Source organism: Pseudophryne corroboree, chromosome 5 (assembly GCF_028390025.1).
Source record: "Pseudophryne corroboree isolate aPseCor3 chromosome 5, aPseCor3.hap2, whole genome shotgun sequence".
In the NCBI taxonomy this organism is placed as follows: domain Eukaryota; kingdom Metazoa; phylum Chordata; class Amphibia; order Anura; family Myobatrachidae; genus Pseudophryne; species Pseudophryne corroboree.
In genome coordinates, this window is record NC_086448.1 from 275,140,312 (window position 1) to 275,161,376 (window position 21,065).

Below are 21,065 nucleotides of genomic sequence, written 5' to 3' on the forward strand. Positions count from 1 at the left end.
CTGCGGGTGCTCCTTCCAGCACTTGCAGGGGGCATGCAAATAGTGGAAGGCGCATGCTCTTCACGTCCAGTGTTGGGAAGGTCAGGCATCGCAAACGACACAATTGGACTCTCCTTGTGGATTTGGGATTTCAAAGAACGCACAGTTCTTTGCGGTGCTTTTGCCAGCTTGAGTCTTTTCAGTTTTCTAGCGAGAGGCTGAGTGCTTCCATCCTCATGTGAAGCTGAACCACTAGCCATGAACATAGGCCAGGGCCTCAGCCGTTCCTTGCCACTCCGTGTGGTAAATGGCATATTGGCAAGTTTACGCTTCTCCTCCGACAATTTTATTTTAGGTTTTGGAGTCCTTTTTTTTCTGATATTTGGTGTTTTGGATTTGACATGCTCTGTACTATGACATTGGGCATCGGCCTTGGCAGACGACGTTGCTGGCATTTCATCGTCTCGGCCATGACTAGTGGCAGCAGCTTCAGCACGAGGTGGAAGTGGATCTTGATCTTTCCCTAATTTTGGAACCTCAACTTTTTTGTTCTCCATATTTTATAGGCAGAACTAAAAGGCACCTCAGGTAAACAATGGAGATGGATGGATTGGATACTAGTATACAATTATGGACGGACTGCCACGGTTAGGTGGTATAAAAAAACCACGGTTAGGTGGTATATATTGTAATACAATTATGGATGGACGGACTGCCTGCCGAGTGCCGACACAGAGGTAGCCACAGCCGTGAACTACCGCACTGTACACTGGTTGATAAAGAGATAGTAGTATACTCGTAACAACTAGTATGACACTATGACGGTATAAAGAATGAAAAAAAAACCACGGTTAGGTGGTATATATTATAATAATACAATTATGGATAGACGGACTGCCTGCCGAGTTCCGACACAGAGGTAGCCACAGCCGTGAACTACCGCACTGTACACTGGTTGATAAAGAGATAGTAGTATACTCGTAACAACTAGTATGACTGACTATGACGGTATAAAGAATGAAAAAAAAACCACGGTTAGGTGGTATATATTGTAATACAATTATGGATGGACGGACTGCCTGCCGAGTTCCGACACAGAGGTAGCCACAGCCGTGAACTACCGCACTGTACACTGGTTGATAAAGAGATAGTAGTATACTCGTAACAACTAGTATGACTATGACGACGGTATAAAGAATGAAAAAAAAACCACGGTTAGGTGGTATATATTGTAATACAATTATGGATGGACGGACTGCCTGCCGAGTTCCGACACAGAGGTAGCCACAGCCGTGAACTACCGCACTGTACACTGGTTGATAAAGAGATAGTAGTATACTCGTAACAACTAGTATGACTGACTATGACGGTATAAAGAATGAAAAAAAAACCACGGTTAGGTGGTATATATTGTAATACAATTATGGATGGACGGACTGCCTGCCGAGTTCCGACACAGAGGTAGCCACAGCCGTGAACTACCGCACTGTACACTGGTTGATAAAGAGATAGTAGTATACTCGTAACAACTAGTATGACTGACTTTGACGGTATAAAGAATGAAAAAAAAACCACGGTTAGGTGGTATATATTATAATACAATTATGGATGGACGGACTGCCTGCCGACTGCCGACACAGAGGTAGCCACAGCCGTGAACTACCGCACTGTACACTGGTTGATAAAGAGATAGTAGTATACTCGTAACAACTAGTATGACACTATGACGGTATAAAGAATGAAAAAAAAACCACGGTTAGGTGGTATATATTATAATACAATTATGGATGGACGGACTGCCTGCCGACTGCCGACACAGAGGTAGCCACAGCCGTGAACTACCGCACTGTACACTGGTTGATAAAGAGATAGTAGTATACTCGTAACAACTAGTATGACACTATGACGGTATAAAGAATGAAAAAAAAACCACGGTTAGGTGGTATATATTATAATACAATTATGGATGGACGGACTGCCTGCCGAGTGCCGACACAGAGGTAGCCACAGCCGTGAACTACCGCACTGTACACTGGTTGATAAAGAGATAGTAGTATACTCGTAACAACTAGTATGACTGACTATGACGGTATAAAGAATGAAAAAAAAACCACGGTTAGGTGGTATATATTATAATACAATTATGGATGGACGGACTGCCTGCCGACTGCCGACACAGAGGTAGCCACAGCCGTGAACTACCGCACTGTACACTGGTTGATAAAGAGATAGTAGTATACTCGTAACAACTAGTATGACACTATGACGGTATAAAGAATGAAAAAAAAACCACGGTTAGGTGGTATATATTATAATACAATTATGGATGGACGGACTGCCTGCCGACTGCCGACACAGAGGTAGCCACAGCCGTGAACTACCGCACTGTACACTGGTTGATAAAGAGATAGTAGTATACTCGTAACAACTAGTATGACACTATGACGGTATAAAGAATGAAAAAAAAACCACGGTTAGGTGGTATATATTATAATAATACAATTATGGATGGACGGACTGCCTGCCGACTGCCGACACAGAGGTAGCCACAGCCGTGAACTACCGCACTGTACACTGGTTGATAAAGAGATAGTAGTATACTCGTAACAACTAGTATGACTATGACGACGGTATAAAGAAAGAAAAAAAAATACCACGGTTAGGTGGTATATAATTATACAATTATGGATGGACGGACTGCCTGCCGAGTGCCGACTGCCGACACAGAGGTAGCCACAGCCGTGAACTACCGCACTGTACTGTGTCTGCTGCTAATATAGACTGGTTGATAAAGAGATAGTATACAACAATATACTACTATACTGGTGGTCAGGCACTGGTCACCACTAGTCACACTGGCAGTGGCACTCCTGCAGCAAAAGTGTGCACTGTTTAATTTTAAATTAATATAATATTATGTACTCCTGGCTCCTGCTATAACAACCTGCAGTGCTCCCCAGTCTCCCCCACAATTATTATAAGCTTTTATACATTGATGTGCAGCACACTGGGCTGAGCTGAGTGCACACAGACTGAGTCACACTGTGTGACTGCTGTGTATCGTTTTTTTCAGGCAGAGAACGGATATAGCAGAGAACGGATATATTAAATAAAAGTTAACTTAACAACAACTGCACTGGTCACTGTGGTAAACTCTGTCTGCACAATCTCTCTCTCTCTCTCTCTCTTCTAATCTATTCTAATGGAGAGGACGCCAGCCACGTCCTCTCCCTATCAATCTCAATGCACGTGTGAAAATGGCGGCGACGCGCGGCTCCTTATATAGAATCCGAGTCTCGCGAGAATCCGACAGCGTCATGATGACGTTCGGGCGCGCTCGGGTTAACCGAGCAAGGCGGGAAGATCCGAGTCGCTCGGACCCGTGAAAAAAAAAGTGAAGTTCGTGCGGGTTCGGATTCAAAGAAACCGAACCCGCTCATCTCTACCAGTGACCTGACCACCAGTATATAATATTAGTAGTATACTATCTCTTTATCAACCAGTCTATATTAGCAGCAGACACAGTACAGTGCGGTAGTTCACGGCTGTGGCTACCTCTGTGTCGGCACTCGGCAGCCCGTCCATAATTGTATATACCAGTGACCTAACCGTGGTTTTTTTTTTCTTTCTTTATACATACATACTAGTTACGAGTATACTATCTCTTTATCAACCAGTCTATATATTAGCAGCAGACACAGTACAGTGCGGTAGTTCACGGCTGTGGCTACCTCTGTGTCGGCACTCGGCAGCCCGTCCATAATTGTATATACCACCTAACCGTGTTTTTTTTTTCTTTCTTTATACATACATACTAGTTACGAGTATACTATCTCTTTAGCAACCAGTCTATATATTAGCAGCAGACACAGTACAGTGCGGTAGTTCACGGCTGTGGCTACCTCTGTGTCGGCACTCGGCAGCCCGTCCATAATTGTATATACCACCTAACCGTGGTTTTTTTTTCTTTCTTTATACATACATACTAGTTACGAGTATACTATCTCTTTATCAACCAGTCTATATATTAGCAGCAGACACAGTACAGTGCGGTAGTTCACGGCTGTGGCTACCTCTGTGTCGGCACTCGGCAGCCCGTCCATAATTGTATATACCACCTAACCGTGGTTTTTTTTTCTTTCTTTATACATACATACTAGTTACGAGTATACTATCTCTTTATCAACCAGTCTATATATTAGCAGCAGACACAGTACAGTGCGGTAGTTCACGGCTGTGGCTACCTCTGTGTCGGCACTCGGCAGCCCGTCCATAATTGTATATACCACCTAACCGTGGTTTTTTTTCCTTTCTTTATACATACATACTAGTTACGAGTATACTATCTCTTTATCAACCAGTCTATATATTAGCAGCAGACACAGTACAGTGCGGTAGTTCACGGCTGTGGCTACCTCTGTGTCGGCACTCGGCAGCCCGTCCATAATTGTATATACCACCTAACCGTGGTTTTTTTTTCTTTCTTTATACATACATACTAGTTACGAGTATACTATCTCTTTATCAACCAGTCTATATATTAGCAGCAGACACAGTACAGTGCGGTAGTTCACGGCTGTGGCTACCTCTGTGTCGGCACTCGGCAGCCCGTCCATAATTGTATATACCACCTAACCGTGGTTTTTTTTTTCTTTCTTTATACATACATACTAGTTACGAGTATACTATCTCTTTATCAACCAGTCTATATATTAGCAGCAGACACAGTACAGTGCGGTAGTTCACGGCTGTGGCTACCTCTGTGTCGGCACTCGGCAGCCCGTCCATAATTGTATATACCACCTAACCGTGGTTTTTTTTTCTTTCTTTATACATACATACTAGTTACGAGTATACTATCTCTTTATCAACCAGTCTACATATTAGCAGCAGACACAGTACAGTGCGGTAGTTCACGGCTGTGGCTACCTCTGTGTCGGCACTCGGCAGCCCGTCCATAATTGTATATACCACCTAACCGTGGTTTTTTTTCTTTCTTTATACATACATACTAGTTACGAGTATACTATCTCTTTATCAACCAGTCTATATATTAGCAGCAGACACAGTACAGTGCGGTAGTTCACGGCTGTGGCTACCTCTGTGTCGGCACTCGGCAGCCCGTCCATAATTGTATATACCACCTAACCGTGTTTTTTTTTTCTTTCTTTATACATACATACTAGTTACGAGTATACTATCTCTTTATCAACCAGTCTATATATTAGCAGCAGACACAGTACAGTGCGGTAGTTCACGGCTGTGGCTACCTCTGTGTCGGCACTCGGAAGCCCGTCCATAATTGTATATACCACCTAACCGTGGTTTTTTTTTCTTTCTTTATACATACATACTAGTTACGAGTATACTATCTCTTTATCAACCAGTCTATATATTAGCAGCAGACACAGTACAGTGCGGTAGTTCACGGCTGTGGCTACCTCTGTGTCGGCACTCGGCAGCCCGTCCATAATTGTATATACCACCTAACCGTGGTTTTTTTTTCTTTCTTTATACATACATACTAGTTACGAGTATACTATCTCTTTATCAACCAGTCTATATATTAGCAGCAGACACAGTACAGTGCGGTAGTTCACGGCTGTGGCTACCTCTGTGTCGGCACTCGGCAGCCCGTCCATAATTGTATACTAGTATCCAATCCATCCATCTCCATTGTTTACCTGAGGTGCCTTTTAGTTGTGCCTATTAAAATATGGAGAACAAAAATGTTGAGGTTCCAAAATTAGGGAAAGATCAAGATCCACTTCCACCTCGTGCTGAAGCTGCTGCCACTAGTCATGGCCGAGACGATGAAATGCCAGCAACTTCGTCTGCCAAGGCCGATGCCCAATGGCATAGTACAGAGCATGTCAAAAACCAAAACACCAAATATCAGTAAAAAAAGGACTCCAAAACCTAAAATAAAATTGTCGGAGGAGAAGCGTAAACTTGCCAATATGCCATTTACCACACGGAGTGGCAAGGAACGGCTGAGGCCCTGGCCTATGTTCATGGCTAGTGGTTCAGCTTCACATGAGGATGGAAGCACTCAGCCTCTCGCTAGAAAACTGAAAAGACTCAAGCTGGCAAAAGCACCGCAAAGAACTATGCGTTCTTTGAAATCCCAAATCCACAAGGAGAGTCCAATTGTGTCGGTTGCGATGCCTGACCTTCCCAACACTGGACGTGAAGAGCATGCGCCTTCCACCATTTGCACGCCCCCTGCAAGTGCTGGAAGGAGCACCCGCAGTCCAGTTCCTGATAGTCAGATTGAAGATGTCAGTGTTGAAGTACACCAGGATGAGGAGGATATGGGTGTTGCTGGCGCTGGGGAGGAAATTGACCAGGAGGATTCTGATGGTGAGGTGGTTTGTTTAAGTCAGGCACCCGGGGAGACACCTGTTGTCCGTGGGAGGAATATGGCCGTTGACATGCCAGGTGAAAATACCAAAAAAATCAGCTCTTCGGTGTGGAGGTATTTCACCAGAAATGCGGACAACAGGTGTCAAGCCGTGTGTTCCCTTTGTCAAGCTGTAATAAGTAGGGGTAAGGACGTTAACCACCTCGGAACATCCTCCCTTATACGTCACCTGCAGCGCATTCATAATAAGTCAGTGACAAGTTCAAAAACTTTGGGTGACAGCGGAAGCAGTCCACTGACCAGTAAATCCCTTCCTCTTGTAACCAAGCTCACGCAAACCACCCCACCAACTCCCTCAGTGTCAATTTCCTCCTTCCCCAGGAATGCCAATAGTCCTGCAGGCCATGTCACTGGCAAGTCTGACGAGTCCTCTCCTGCCTGGGATTCCTCCGATGCATCCTTGCGTGTAACGCCTACTGCTGCTGGCGCTGCTGTTGTTGCCGCTGGGAGTCGATGGTCATCCCAGAGGGGAAGTCGTAAGCCCACTTGTACTACTTCCAGTAAGCAATTGACTGTTCAACAGTCCTTTGCGAGGAAGATGAAATATCACAGCAGTCATCCTACTGCAAAGCGGATAACTGAGTCCTTGACAACTATGTTGGTGTTAGACGTGCGTCCGGTATCCGCCGTTAGTTCACAGGGAACTAGACAATTTATTGAGGCAGTGTGCCCCCGTTACCAAATACCATCTAGGTTCCACTTCTCTAGGCAGGCGATACCGAGAATGTACACGGACGTCAGAAAAAGACTCACCAGTCTCCTAAAAAATGCAGTTGTACCCAATGTCCACTTAACCACGGACATGTGGACAAGTGGAGCAGGGCAGGGTCAGGACTATATGACTGTGACAGCCCACTGGGTAGATGTATGGACTCCCGCCGCAAGAACAGCAGCGGCGGCACCAGTAGCAGCATCTCGCAAACGCCAACTCTTTCCTAGGCAGGCTACGCTTTGTATCACCGCTTTCCAGAATACGCACACAGCTGAAAACCTCTTACGGCAACTGAGGAAGATCATCGCGGAATGGCTTACCCCAATTGGACTCTCCTGTGGATTTGTGGCATCGGACAACGCCAGCAATATTGTGTGTGCATTAAATATGGGCAAATTCCAGCACGTCCCATGTTTTGCACATACCTTGAATTTGGTGGTGCAGAATTTTTTTAAAAACGACAGGGGCGTGCAAGAGATGCTGTCGGTGGCCAGAAAAATTGCGGGACACTTTCGGCGTACAGGCACCATGTACAGAAGACTGGAGCACCACCAAAAACTACTGAACCTGCCCTGCCATCATCTGAAGCAAGAAGTGGTAACGAGGTGGAATTCAACCCTCTATATGCTTCAGAGGTTGGAGGAGCAGCAAAAGGCCATTCAAGCCTATACAATTGAGCACGATATAGGAGATGGAATGCACCTGTCTCAAGTGCAGTGGAGAATGATTTCAACGTTGTGCAAGGTTCTGATGCCCTTTAAACTTGCCACACGTGAAGTCAGTTCAGACACTGCCAGCCTGAGTCAGGTCATTCCCCTCATCAGGCTTTTGCAGAAGAAGCTGGAGGCATTGAAGAAGGAGCTAAAAGGGAGCGATTCCGCTAGGCATGTGGGACTTGTGGATGCAGCCCTTAATTCGCTTAACAAGGATTCACGGGTGGTCAATCTGTTGAAATCAGAGCACTACATTTTGGCCACCGTGCTCGATCCTAGATTTAAAGCCTACCTTGGATCTCTCTTTCCGGCAGACACAGGTCTGCTGGGGTTGAAAGACCTGCTGGTGACAAAATTGTCAAGTCAAGCGGAACGCGACCTGTCAACATCTCCTCCTTCACATTCTCCCGCAACTGGGGGTGCGAGGAAAAGGCTCAGAATTCCGAGCCCACCCGCTGGCGGTGATGCAGGGCAGTCTGGAGCGACTGCTGATGCTGACATCTGGTCCGGACTGAAGGACCTGACAACGATTACGGACATGTCGTCTACTGTCACTGCATATGATTCTCTCAACATTGATAGAATGGTGGAGGATTATATGAGTGACCGCATCCAAGTAGGCACGTCACACAGTCCGTACTTATACTGGCAGGAAAAAGAGGCAATTTGGAGGCCCTTGCACAAACTGGCTTTATTCTACCTAAGTTGCCCTCCCACAAGTGTGTACTCCGAAAGAGTGTTTAGTGCCGCCGCTCACCTTGTCAGCAATCGGCGTACGAGGTTACATCCAGAAAATGTGGAGAAGATGATGTTCATTAAAATGAATTATAATCAATTCCTCCGCGGAGACATTGACCAGCAGCAATTGCCTCCACAAAGTACACAGGGAGCTGAGATGGTGGATTCCAGTGGGGACGAATTGATAATCTGTGAGGAGGGGGATGTACACGGTGATATATCGGAGGGTGAAGATGAGGTGGACATCTTGCCTCTGTAGAGCCAGTTTGTGCAAGGAGAGATTAATTGCTTCTTTTTTGGGGGGGGTCCAAACCAACCCGTCATATCAGTCACAGTCGTGTGGCAGACCCTGTCACTGAAATGATGGGTTGGTTAAAGTGTGCATGTCCTGTTTTGTTTATACAACATAAGGGTGGGTGGGAGGGCCCAAGGACAATTCCATCTTGCACCTCTTTTTTCTTTTCTTTTTCTTTGCATCATGTGCTGATTGGGGAGGGTTTTTTTGGAAGGGACATCCTGCGTGACACTGCAGTGCCACTCCTAGATGGGCCCGGTGTTTGTGACGGCCACTAGGGTCGCTAATCTTACTCACACAGTCAGCTACCTCATTGCGCCTCTTTTTTTCTTTGCGTCATGTGCTGTTTGGGGAGGGTTTTTTGGAAGGGACATCCTGCGTGACACTGCAGTGCCACTCCTAGATGGGCCCGGTGTTTGTGTCGGCCACTAGGGTCGCTAATCTTACTCACACAGTCAGCTACCTCATTGCGCCTCTTTTTTTCTTTGCGTCATGTGCTGTTTGGGGAGGGTTTTTTGGAAGGGCCATCCTGCGTGACACTGCAGTGCCACTCCTAGATGGGCCCGGTGTTTGTGTCGGCCACTAGGGTCGCTAATCTTACTCACACAGCTACCTCATTGCGCCTCTTTTTTTCTTTGCGTCATGTGCTGTTTGGGGAGGGTTTTTTGGAAGGGACATCTTGCGTGACACTGCAGTGCCACTCCTAGATGGGCCCGGTGTTTGTGTCGGCCACTAGGGTCGCTTATCTTACTCACACAGCGACCTCGGTGCAAATTTTAGGACTAAAAATAATATTGTGAGGTGTGAGGTATTCAGAATAGACTGAAAATGAGTGGAAATTATGGTTTTTGAGGTTAATAATACTTTGGGATCAAAATGACCCCCAAATTCTATGATTTAAGCTGTTTTTTAGTGTTTTTGGAAAAAAACACCCGAATCCAAAACACACCCGAATCCGACAAAAAAAATTCGGTGAGGTTTTGCCAAAACGCGTTCGAACCCAAAACACGGCCGCGGAACCGAACCCAAAACCAAAACACAAAACCCGAAAAATTTCAGGCGCTCATCTCTACTTTGTACTCAAAGTGTAACGTATGTATTTGTTGTTATGGTGCTAGTGTGTGCTTGTATTGACACACCAGTGACCAATTTCTGTATTATATTGTAAATTAATGACATTAGATGTTCAAATCTAGTTATGTGTGTGTGTGTGTTTGCTTGTTAGAGTATGTATTTGGAATTGTGACAGATGTTTGTGTGCTGGTCATAATTTCCAGTGTAGCACTTCCCATATTGCATGTGTGTTTTCTCTTTTTTATTTGTTTTTTTCACACATTAAACTGAGTAATTTTGCAAACTTGTAATGTTTATCAAAATAATGGTTTGCTATAACAACAAAAGCATTACTGATGTTCAATTATACATTATATCCTTATTTTCAGTGTTGAAGAAAAGCTCTACTGCTCGTCCAGCAGTCAGTCCCATGACATCTGAGGATGATAACGCTGCGGAAGCAGGTAAAGTGTCCATTGTAGTACAGGTTAACTTTGTTAAGGTATGGCCATACCAATTTTTTCCTTTCAAATAATAGGTCCCTCAACAGAAGTCTTGAGCAGCAGAAGGCGTTCGCCTGAACCCCTACAAAGAAGGACACATGTGCCAACAAAGAAAGTACGGTCTGATGGCCACTCCCAAACACAGCAGGCTACCCGCCACGAAGACTGTCTGCAGTTTCTTTGGTACCACCACTGCAAATTTTGGACACACCTCCAGGACGCAAACCACACTCTCCATCTGGATGGTGAGTAAGAATCTGAAACCAAAATATATATTCATCTCTGAAAAATACTTTACATTCTTAAATAAGTCTACAAGCTGCTAAATCAGTCCGACTTACCGAGGTGACTAAAACATCAAATGGCACCCAGGCCAAAATGCCTTGTCTACTTCCACAAAATATATGTATGTCCACTTCAGCCATACAGTAGCAGATTGTCAGTAAGATGCTGCAACATAAACACATGTTTAAGCTTCTCAAATAGTGCGGTTTGAAAACTCAGTTTAAGATGTGTGTTTTAACTTACATTGCCCCCAACATAGAAATAATTTGTTCCCAATTTGGTTAACACACTACAAGGCAAATCATTATGTGGTTAGTGGTGATTTTAACTTGCAGTTTGTCTGATCTAACAAACAACTCATGTGATTCCAATCACAATGAAGTAACCACACACATTTGCCAGAAACAGGCATATGTACAGTATATGTATCAATTCTGAGTGATGATGTTGCTATGCTGGATATATGAAAACAACATTCAAATGCCTGTGTCCCATGAATCTTGCTTTTGAACAATGTTTTTAAAAATATGGTTAACTAACATCTAAATTTTATCAACAGATTCTAGTACTGGTACCAGCATCCCTACGCAACCAACTCAACACAGTGACATGGAGGACACAATCACTTGATAATGCCGATTGATTACCTTATAACCTTCACTATATACAGGTAAGAGACTCAGTACGCAATTGGCGTATGGGGTACCGTAAGGGTACGCAATTAGCGTAGCATACGCTCGGCCGTGATCGAGACACACATGCGACACGCTCGCTCACAGCTTAATGCGTGGTGTCGAGCACGCTATAGGCGGTCGACTACCGTAATGCTACGCTACCAGCATAGCGGACGCTCGAGACCACGAGGGGAACACGAGCGGCGCAGACGCTCACGGGATGACACTCAGTAAACCTTGAATGTAACACACAGAAAGGATACTCTTATGCTGTAAACCTTGTACTGAAGTACTGTAGCGATGTAACGCTGCTTAACCTTGTTAATGCTAAAGCTGCTTGAGCGATCGAGACGCTCCGATTACCCACAGTAATGTAATGAACACACGATACTTTACTAAAGGCTCCAAAACCTTTACTAGCAAGCTTCTAGTTATATCGAAAAGGGGAATCAGTTGACAAGTCATACACTACAAGCTAACATATAATTCTAACAGAATATCTAGACAGGAATATACGCAATAGTGAACGATCACAAATACATAGACTAAGAATGAATGGCTAACATTACACGGGTAACAAAATGGCCACAGAGAAACATACCATACGGGGAACATTCGCAAGCGCAACCGGAATCCAGTCCTCCAATTATCAGAGATAAATGTTGAAGAGAGAGAGAGTACTGGCCGGTCTGGGGACAGTGACCCTTATATACACAACATACAGTGTACTACAAAGGGCCCTACAATCTTATTGTTCATTGGACACAGGAATGTCTCTCTGCACTGTAACAAAAGGTCATAGGTGGATTTGAACAGGTGGGCTGTGGCTATTACAAACTGCTCAGGTGGGAGGGAATCGCCGGATTCCCGCCGCATGGATAATGAACTGCAAATATGAGAAATGTCCAGAGACTACTAATGGGCATAACTATATGCAGGAGCGATTAATCTTTACCTAACCAACACCGGATTGTTGCTGTTAAAATACTCTTTGGTTAGGTACCAGACACCACTGTTCAACCTTAATCAGACCCTTTGTACCACGTGAAGAGGGATTCCCAAGTCCGTGAACAAGTCACATTAAACAAACTTACAGTTATCACTAAGGGGAACATTACCAATAAAACCTGCTATATGGATTTATTAAGCAGCGATTGAGTCGCCCGCTAGACGCACACAAACTCTACCGTAAATGCACATACCATGCGCTCGAGCGCACGCCCGTAGAGGCGCCGTCACGCAATTGCGAATATGTGCACGCACGCCAGAGAAAGTGCATGTGCAGCGGACAAGCGCATGAGGTGAATATATGGCAACGTGTAGCGTGATATTTTTCCGACTTTGACAGTCCACCCTTTGGCAGTCACCAATAACTGCCACTTCCTAAAACAGTTCAAAAAGAGAAAAATATATGTCATATGTAAATACATTTCTATGATTGGGTAAGGGAGAAGAGAGGAAGGTGGGAAAAAGGTATGACCTAGTGAGATAGTAGAAGCATGTGTGTATGAATCCATGTTTGAGGGGTCATGTATCATCGTGCCGTACGTGTTTTAAATCAAGCTTTGAGGTATTGCGAAGTATACATTTGAATTCCTTCTTATCCCGTATCAAGGGTCTGTGGATGGGCTGTCAAACTTTACCGAGCTCTTTTCGGCTTTTAGTTGTAACAAAATGGGGGAGCACATTTTAGTTGATGATACATGAATGGGGGGATATGTGAGTGCTGATATCTGTGCCTATATTCCCTATTGACTATGTGTGTCATTACCTGAAGGTTGTAGAAATGAAGATAAGAAGCAATTATGGTAAATGCAGTCATAAACTATGTGAGTTTAATATACATTTGCCGATTGAGGTCTTGTCTTGTGTCTTGTCTCGATGTACATGTTGACTGTAGTCTCCTGATGCTTTTGCTATAAATGGCGGCAAAAGTTTTTCCATTGTCCAGAAAGTTACAGTCACTAAAATATTTGGGGCTATCGTAAAATTTAAAGTCACTAGGGAAAATGGGGCTCGTAGCATAGTTCATCAATGGTCTGTATAAAAGAGGTTGTCAAATTCTTCTTCCAAGCGGATGTCTTTGTACCTTGGAGGAAAACAAAGGAGAAACGGGTGAAAGAAACGGACCGTGGAATCACATTTTCATCACAACATTGTCTCTATCGTTAGGTCATAAATCAAATTAGTTGTTGTTAGTACAGTGTCCTCGCTCCTCAGGCTCATCACTCTAGTACTACCTTTACACTTCGTTAAAGCCCGAACGCATCTAAATATCAGTCCAACCAATATGACGACTCCTAGAATACACAAAAGAAATTTCCCTACATCCATAATAATACCTTGGGCCCATTCTCCTAAGCCCGAGAACCAACTTCGTGGGTTCAACCATGACACCCAACTGGTCAGCTCATTACCCACAGCAGCGAGTGTGAGATTGTGTTTCCTTCGAAACTCCCATTTTAATTGTAAAATGTCATCCATCTTTTGGTCTATGACCTCGGCTGGGTCCTCCGTTCTGTTTGTAATGTACGTGCAGCATTTTATTCCATATTGAGTTGCTAGGGTAACACAATACCCGCCTGTCACAGCTGTGAGGTAATTGAGAATCATCCTATGCTGAACCAGTTCTGTTTTGTAGGCTTGTAACTCTTTCCCAGTGTACCTGAATGTGTCGTCATACATTTCGGTGATATTGTCTAATAAATTTGCAAGCGCAGATATATATTTGTAATTTATCACTCCTCTGGCGGTACGAGTGATATCTAACGCGAGTAGGAATTGAATCCCGGTGGATTCATGGATCAGGTCAGAGGCCGGATGCTCTGTTCTCTCTATCAGGTGCTGTTTAACGATGTGCTCGTAATGAGTGTGAGTATAAGGAGCTTGGGCACTGTGGGGAATATCTTTCATTTTGTTATGGGTTACAGTCATTACTTCAGGCAGTACTTTTCCAATATAACACAATCCCTCTGAGTTTGGGGCAAGCCACTTATACGCCTTCCTCCCGCATATGAAATATGCATCATCGGGGAGAACATATGGGACGGAGTATGACATTATCATGTTACAAATTTTCCATGTGAAATCTCCTAACCCTAACTCTCCCATCTGTTTAGTACACGTATCTGTTTGTACGATATGTGCACAGTATCCTGGTGATACTTCTCCAACTCGCATGGTCCTACTTCCTAAGATGTACCTATACCGAAAGAATTTCCTATGGTCGGCTATCTGGCGTATAAGTTCTGTGTCTATGGGCATTCTGTCGGGTCTGTATGAAAAGGTCATGGTTTGATTACTCCATGACACTTCCCAATTTCCCGGCTTTCGGGGATTGGAAATGTTAAAGCACACTAAGGACCTATCCACATGATATTGGTGGAGCTTCAAACTAGAAGGACTAGAGATATTAAACCTCTTGTCCACCGGCCTCCCACCACTTAGCTCAAGTACCTCTCCTACAGTAAAAGGGAATGGTACTAGTCCTGATTTGCTATGACCTTGAGGTACTTGAGAGCATACCCAACAGTCTGTCTGATTTAACACTTTACCCACTAAGGAGTGATAGTCACTCAATGGATGCCGGTCCATGTGGACATTAAAACTGGACTGACATTTCTTGATGCACCCATCCTCAACTATATTGTCACAATTCCTACAGATGCAGTTCTCTTCAGCTAACAATCCTTCACAATTTCTTCTATTATCAATGCTACCAGATCGTTTTCTGATACTCGCCTTTACTCGGGGATTATGTTGTTCTTGGATATTTACGCCTCCATCCTGGTCATCAGAACCCATTCCAGATCCTTCCTCGACCTCCATGGTACTCTCACCGAAACAGACTGCTCTGGTCAACATCATGGTTAACAGGAAAATCCGGATCACAGTCTCTTGGGGCAAGTCCATCTTAGAGGAGTAAAAGGAGAAAAATAAGAAGGGGGAAAGGAAATAGGAGGGAGGTGGGAACTGGAGAAAATAACAAATGGGAAAAAGAAATCTGGCTCGACAAGCTTCCGGTCTTATTATCCTCAGCGCTCAGGTGTCGTCTCAATCTTCCCTGAACAGACACTCTAGTGATACAACCTCTACCGTCTGTTCTTTGTCACGCGACCTCTCTGGGTCGGCAACCTTTTTACAATGAGACGAATGAACCCAAGTCTCTCTCTCGGCAACCTTCAAAGCAGTTGTGCTGGTCAATAAGACTTGATATGGTCCTTCCCATCTGTCAATAAGGCAACCTGAGCGTAGAAAATTCCGTATCATTACATAATCCCCAGGTTCAATGTCATGGCAATTACTGTCTGGCAAATCAGGAATCACCAACTTTAGATTATCATTCTGATTCCTCAATTGCTTACTCATCTTAACCAAGTACTTTACGGTTACTTCATTGTTACATTTCAAATCATCCTGGGGGTTAATCATAACATGGGGTTGTCGACCAAACAGAATTTCAAAAGGAGACAGATTAAGAGGGGACCTGGGGGTGGTTCTGATGCTGTATAATACGATTGGCAAAGCTTCAGGCCATAACAGTCCTATTTCAGTCATTACCTTGCTCAATTTATTTTTAATAGTGCTGTTAACTCTTTCCACCTTCGCACTCGCCTGGGGGCGGTACGGAGTGTGCAGCTTACTATTAATTCCCATCAACTTACACATTGTTTGAAAGACTTCACCTGTAAAATGGGTACCCCTATCACTCTCAATGATTCTAGGGATACCGTACCTACACACAAATTCCTGCACAATTTTCTTTGCCGTAAATACAGCGGTATTTGTGGCCGCGGGAAATGCTTCGACCCAATTTGAGAATATATCAATACAGACCAAAACATACTTTAAATTTCTACAAGGTGGTAATTGTATGAAATCAATCTGTATTACCTGGAAAGGGCCATCTGTCGGAGGGATATGGGATGGCTCTGTCGGTATTGCCTTTCCGATATTCTTCCTCAAGCAGGTGAGACATGTCATTGCTCTTTTACCCGCATGGGAGGAAAATCCTGGGGCACACCAATAAGCTCTTACTAGCTTACACATTCCTTCTTTGCCTAGATGAGTCAGCCCGTGTGCTGCTTCCGCTAGGCTTGGAAGGTATGCTCTGGGTGCCACTGGTTTACCATGTCCATCTGTCCAGAGTCCTGAGGACTCCTGGCCATATCCTTTTGACCTCCAAACTGCCTTTTCCTGCGGGGAACACAAATTTTGCATTTCACACAATTTCTGTGTGTTTACAGTATTAAATACCATCAGTTGTGTGATGTCTGTCTGTCTGGGGGTACCTGCTGCTGATTTAGCAGCTTCGTCTGCTCGGCTGTTACCAAGTGATACCGGGTCTTGGCTATATGTGTGAGCTTTACACTTGATAACAGCCACTCTGTCGGGTTCCTGTATCGCTGTAAGAAGTCTTTTGATGTGGGCTGCATGCGCTACGGGTGTGCAAGCTGCCGTCATGAAATTTCTGAGGCGCCATAGGGCTCCGAAATCATGGACTACTCCGAAGGCGTACCTAGAATCTGTGTAAATATTGGCTGACTTGCCCTTAGCCAATTCACATGCTCTGGTTAGGGCAACCAGTTCAGCAACTTGTGCTCAGTGTGGTGGGCCTAACGGTTCTGCTTCTATGGTACCTTGGTCATCTACGACTGCGTATCCAGTACACAAGTCTCCCGAGTCCGTCTGTCTGTGACAACTACCGTCAGTGTAGAAAGTAAAATCTACATCTTCCAGTGGGTTGTCACTGATGTCAGGCCTTGCCGTGAAATTTTGGGTCAAATATTCCATACAATCATGCGTGTCATCCCCTGTATTAAATCCTCCTTCACCATCACCCTCATCCTCCACCCTTTGTGCCTGTCCAGGCACACCTGGGAGATACGTTGCAGGATTTAATGCGCTGCATCTCCTTATGGTGATGTTTACGGGGGCCATCAATGCCAATTCCCATCTTGTAAACCGCGCTGATGAGACGTGTCTGGTTTGGGCAGAATTCAGTAAGGCTGACACTGCATGTGGTGTATGAATTGTGAGGTTGTGTCCTAGCACTACATCTTCGCTCTTTGTGACTAGCAATGCTATTGCTGCAACACTTCGCAAGCATGTGGGGAGGGATCGCGCTACCGTATCTAGCTGGGCGCTGTAGTAGGCTACCGGCCTGCTGGCATCACCATGCTTCTTGGTTAAGACACCTGCTGCGCACCCAGCACTCTCTATTCCGTACAGCTCAAGGGGTTTCCCATAGTCTGGCATACCCAATGCCGGTGCCTGCGTTAGGCACTGTTTAAGTTTCTCAAATGCCATCTCAGATTCGTCTGTATGTGAAATCCGATCAGGTTTACTTGATGAAACCATCTCCTGCAAAGGTAAGGCCAGTATGGAAAAACCTTGGATCCAGTTACGGCAATACCCACACATTCCTAAAAATGTTCTAATCTGTTGCTGGGTTTGTGGCAGGGTCATGTCACGAATTGCTTGAATTCTATCAGCGGTGAGGTGTCTCAGTTCTTGTGTTAGACAGTGTCCCAAATACCTCACACGGGTCTGGCATAATTGTAACTTGTCCTTGGAAACCTTGTGTCCTGTGTCTGAAAGATGAAACAGGAGTTGTTTCGGATCTCCCAGGGACGCTTCCAGTGAATCTGAACACAGTAGTAAATCATCCACATACTGTATCAATACTGATCCACTCTCTGGTTGGAAAGACTGTAAACAATCATGCAGGGCCTGTGAGAAGATACTTGGACTGTCTATGAAACCTTGTGGTAAGCGAGTCCAAGTGTACTGAACTCCTCTGTATGTGAATGCGAATAAGTATTGACTGTCAGGGTGCAGAGGTACCGAGAAGAAAGCGGAGCAGAGGTCAATCACAGTGAAAAATTTGGCAGTGGGAGGGATTTGCATAAGGATGACAGCTGGATTTGGCACTACAGGGAATTGACTCTCAACTATTTTGTTGATCCCTCTTAGATCCTGCACTAATCTGTAACCCCTCCCCCCACTCTTTTTAACAGGGAAGATGGGACTATTGGCAGTGCTGGACGTCCTTACCAGAATGCCCTGTTGTAGCAAGCGCTCTATTACAGGGTAAACTCCTAACTCCACCTCTGGTTTCAGAGGGTATTGTGGGATTTTTGGAGCTATCCTACCATCTTTTACTTGCACAACTACTGGGGCTACATTTGCCATCAATCCAGTGTCTTGTCCATCCTTGGTCCAAAGTGATTCCGGTATCTGGGAAATCATTTCTTCTACCTTGGACGGACACCTATTTACAACAACAGTGTGTGACATTAATCTTGTCGGGGAGTCTAGCATATCCTGCGCTTCCTGAGCGTGGTTTTTAGGGTATGTCCAAGAACACACCTTCAGGAGTACAGTATATTACGCATCCCATTTTGCACAGTAAATCTCTCCCTAAGAGATTAGTCGGAGCCGATGCAGCCAGCAGAAAAGAATGCTTGGTATGCAAAGGCCCTATCGTAACCTCTGTTGGTTTGCTTAAAGGGTATTGTCGCACTACTCCTGTTACTCCCATGGCTGGAATTGTTTTACCAGTGGTTCTCATGCCCACGGTCGAATTTATCACTGACTTGGCCGCCCCCGTATCTACAAGGAAATTTAGAGATTTTCCAGCTACATCAATTGTGACCTCAGGTTCATTCCCAAGACTCGCAATTAATTTCACTGGCTGCAGATTACAGGTGTGGCCCCACCCCTATGGTGTGTGGTGACCTCCCTGCATTGCAGTGGCAGCTATCACCTGTGAAGGGGGTGAATGGGTATTATCAGAGACTTGCCAGTCTCTTTTTGGGGGATACCTTCTTGTTTCCCCTGCGTGTGGCTCATAACTCCGTCTCTGCGGTCCTTGATCCCAATTTCGTGTGTCATGTCGTTGTCTAGGGTTTTTATGTGCATTATGTGAGTTACTGGTGCAGTTACATGCAAAATGTCCTTCCCTGTTACAATTGTAACACTTTACCACATACGGCTTACCACCAGGGGTCTGTGATCGGGACTGAGGCGGCCTTGTTGTAAGGGCTTGGATACTTATAGCCATCAGTCTATCACTCTGTGACTCCCTGCGTCTTGTGATGTTCCTGTCATGCCCAACAGCAATCTCTCTTAAGGCGGCCACCGACATACCTCTCCAGTTAGGTTGAGTGGTTTGTACTCTACTCCTTAATACCTCCTTCAAAATGTCCATCAAGACGGACACCGCTACCTCTCTATGGTGTATATTTGCCTCAATGTCCACGATCCCAGTATATTTAGCCATTTCCTCCAGTGCCCTGTGGAAATAGTCAGGGGCAGTTTCCCCTTCCATTTGTTTGATGGAAAATATTTTGTTCCATTTTACCACAGCTGGGAAGTATATTCCCAACTGCAGATTGATTCTGGTTACATTGTCTTGATTATATTCATCCATAAGGGGTACCTCCTCATCTAATTTACAGTCAGCTATGAACTTTACAGGGTCAATACTAGAGGGCAGACATGCCCGCAGTAGTGTCCGCCAATCTTTGTTGTTAGGTTCAGTAGAGTTACCTAAGTCCTTAATGAACCTCTGACATGCGGCTAAATCTTTTCTGGGATCAGGAAATTCAGACAAAATTTGTACTTAATTCTGCTCGGGACCAGGGACAGTGCATGGCAATATTCCTAATGGGTGTGACTCCACTTGTGTCAGTCTTCCCATTGGGGACCGCTATTACTCTAACAGGGTTAAGATTAATTACTTCACTCTGGTTTGATTCTACAGAGTGTGGTGCAATAGTTTCAGCATATTGTACAGTGCCGTACTTACCTTAAGACACAACCTCACCTGTCCCTGAGTTATGGGCCTTTGATACCACTCTTACTGGTTGGGCGGTGCCCACTGGAGTATCGCTTATGGTGGCCGCTAGAGAGAGAGCTGAAATCGTAGTGGGCTCATCTTCCTGGTCGCATTCCTGGGGGAAGTTTAAAATAGGATACAACTTGCATGGGTTAACGTTAGTATCAACATTTGCATTAACTTTTATCTTAATCTTATCACTACTACATTGATTAAGTGCACCCTTATCGTACACCCGCATGCCATTCTCTGTAGCCACTTTGTCCCCTAATATATATGGTGGTGGTGCCGTTGCTATCATATTTCTACCAGGATTTTAATTTGCTTTCTGAGCTAATTCCTGTTGTATTTCACTTTCCTGTTGCCATATCTGTAAACAATCATAATGTCTAATCCTCTGCTTTGCAGATTTTATTAGACCTATCCTTTTTCGTAGGTTCTGCAATACCTCAGGGTTCAAACTGCCTACCCGGGGAAACTGCTCCCCATCATCCTCTGTCATTCGTTCCCATTCTTTGCATAATACCTGTGTGTGTGATCCGTATTTTTCACACATTATATACCGTGCGGACCCTTTGGGCCAGCAACTACCAACGTGAACCCTTGTTGGACGTCCCTTCTTTGAACAACTGGCCCCGATCGTTTGCAGATATTGCTGTCTTAGCTAATTCTTACAAACAGACCAAATTGCCCGCGGTAAGGCGACGGTGAAAGTTCAACTAGTGCCTTCACTCACTTCTGCTTTTTTTTTTTTTGTAACCTCTATTTACTGGGGCGCGTGGGAGTATGCTACCCTCCCCAGTAAGTATTGGTTGTTAGAGATTTCCTGAGTGAACAGTGAAACTCC

The 21,065-nt window shown here is 44.7% G+C and overlaps 1 long non-coding RNA gene across 1 annotated transcript; it reads left to right on the plus strand.

Moving 5' to 3' along the window:
- The first annotated feature begins 10,300 nt into the window (after positions 1-10,300).
- Positions 10,301-11,362, plus strand: LOC134928984 (uncharacterized). The gene is made up of 3 exons (XR_010178184.1): positions 10,301-10,378; positions 10,453-10,662; positions 11,262-11,362. It is a non-coding gene; the product is annotated as an uncharacterized LOC134928984 (long non-coding RNA).
- Positions 11,363-21,065: the final 9,703 nt, after the last annotated feature.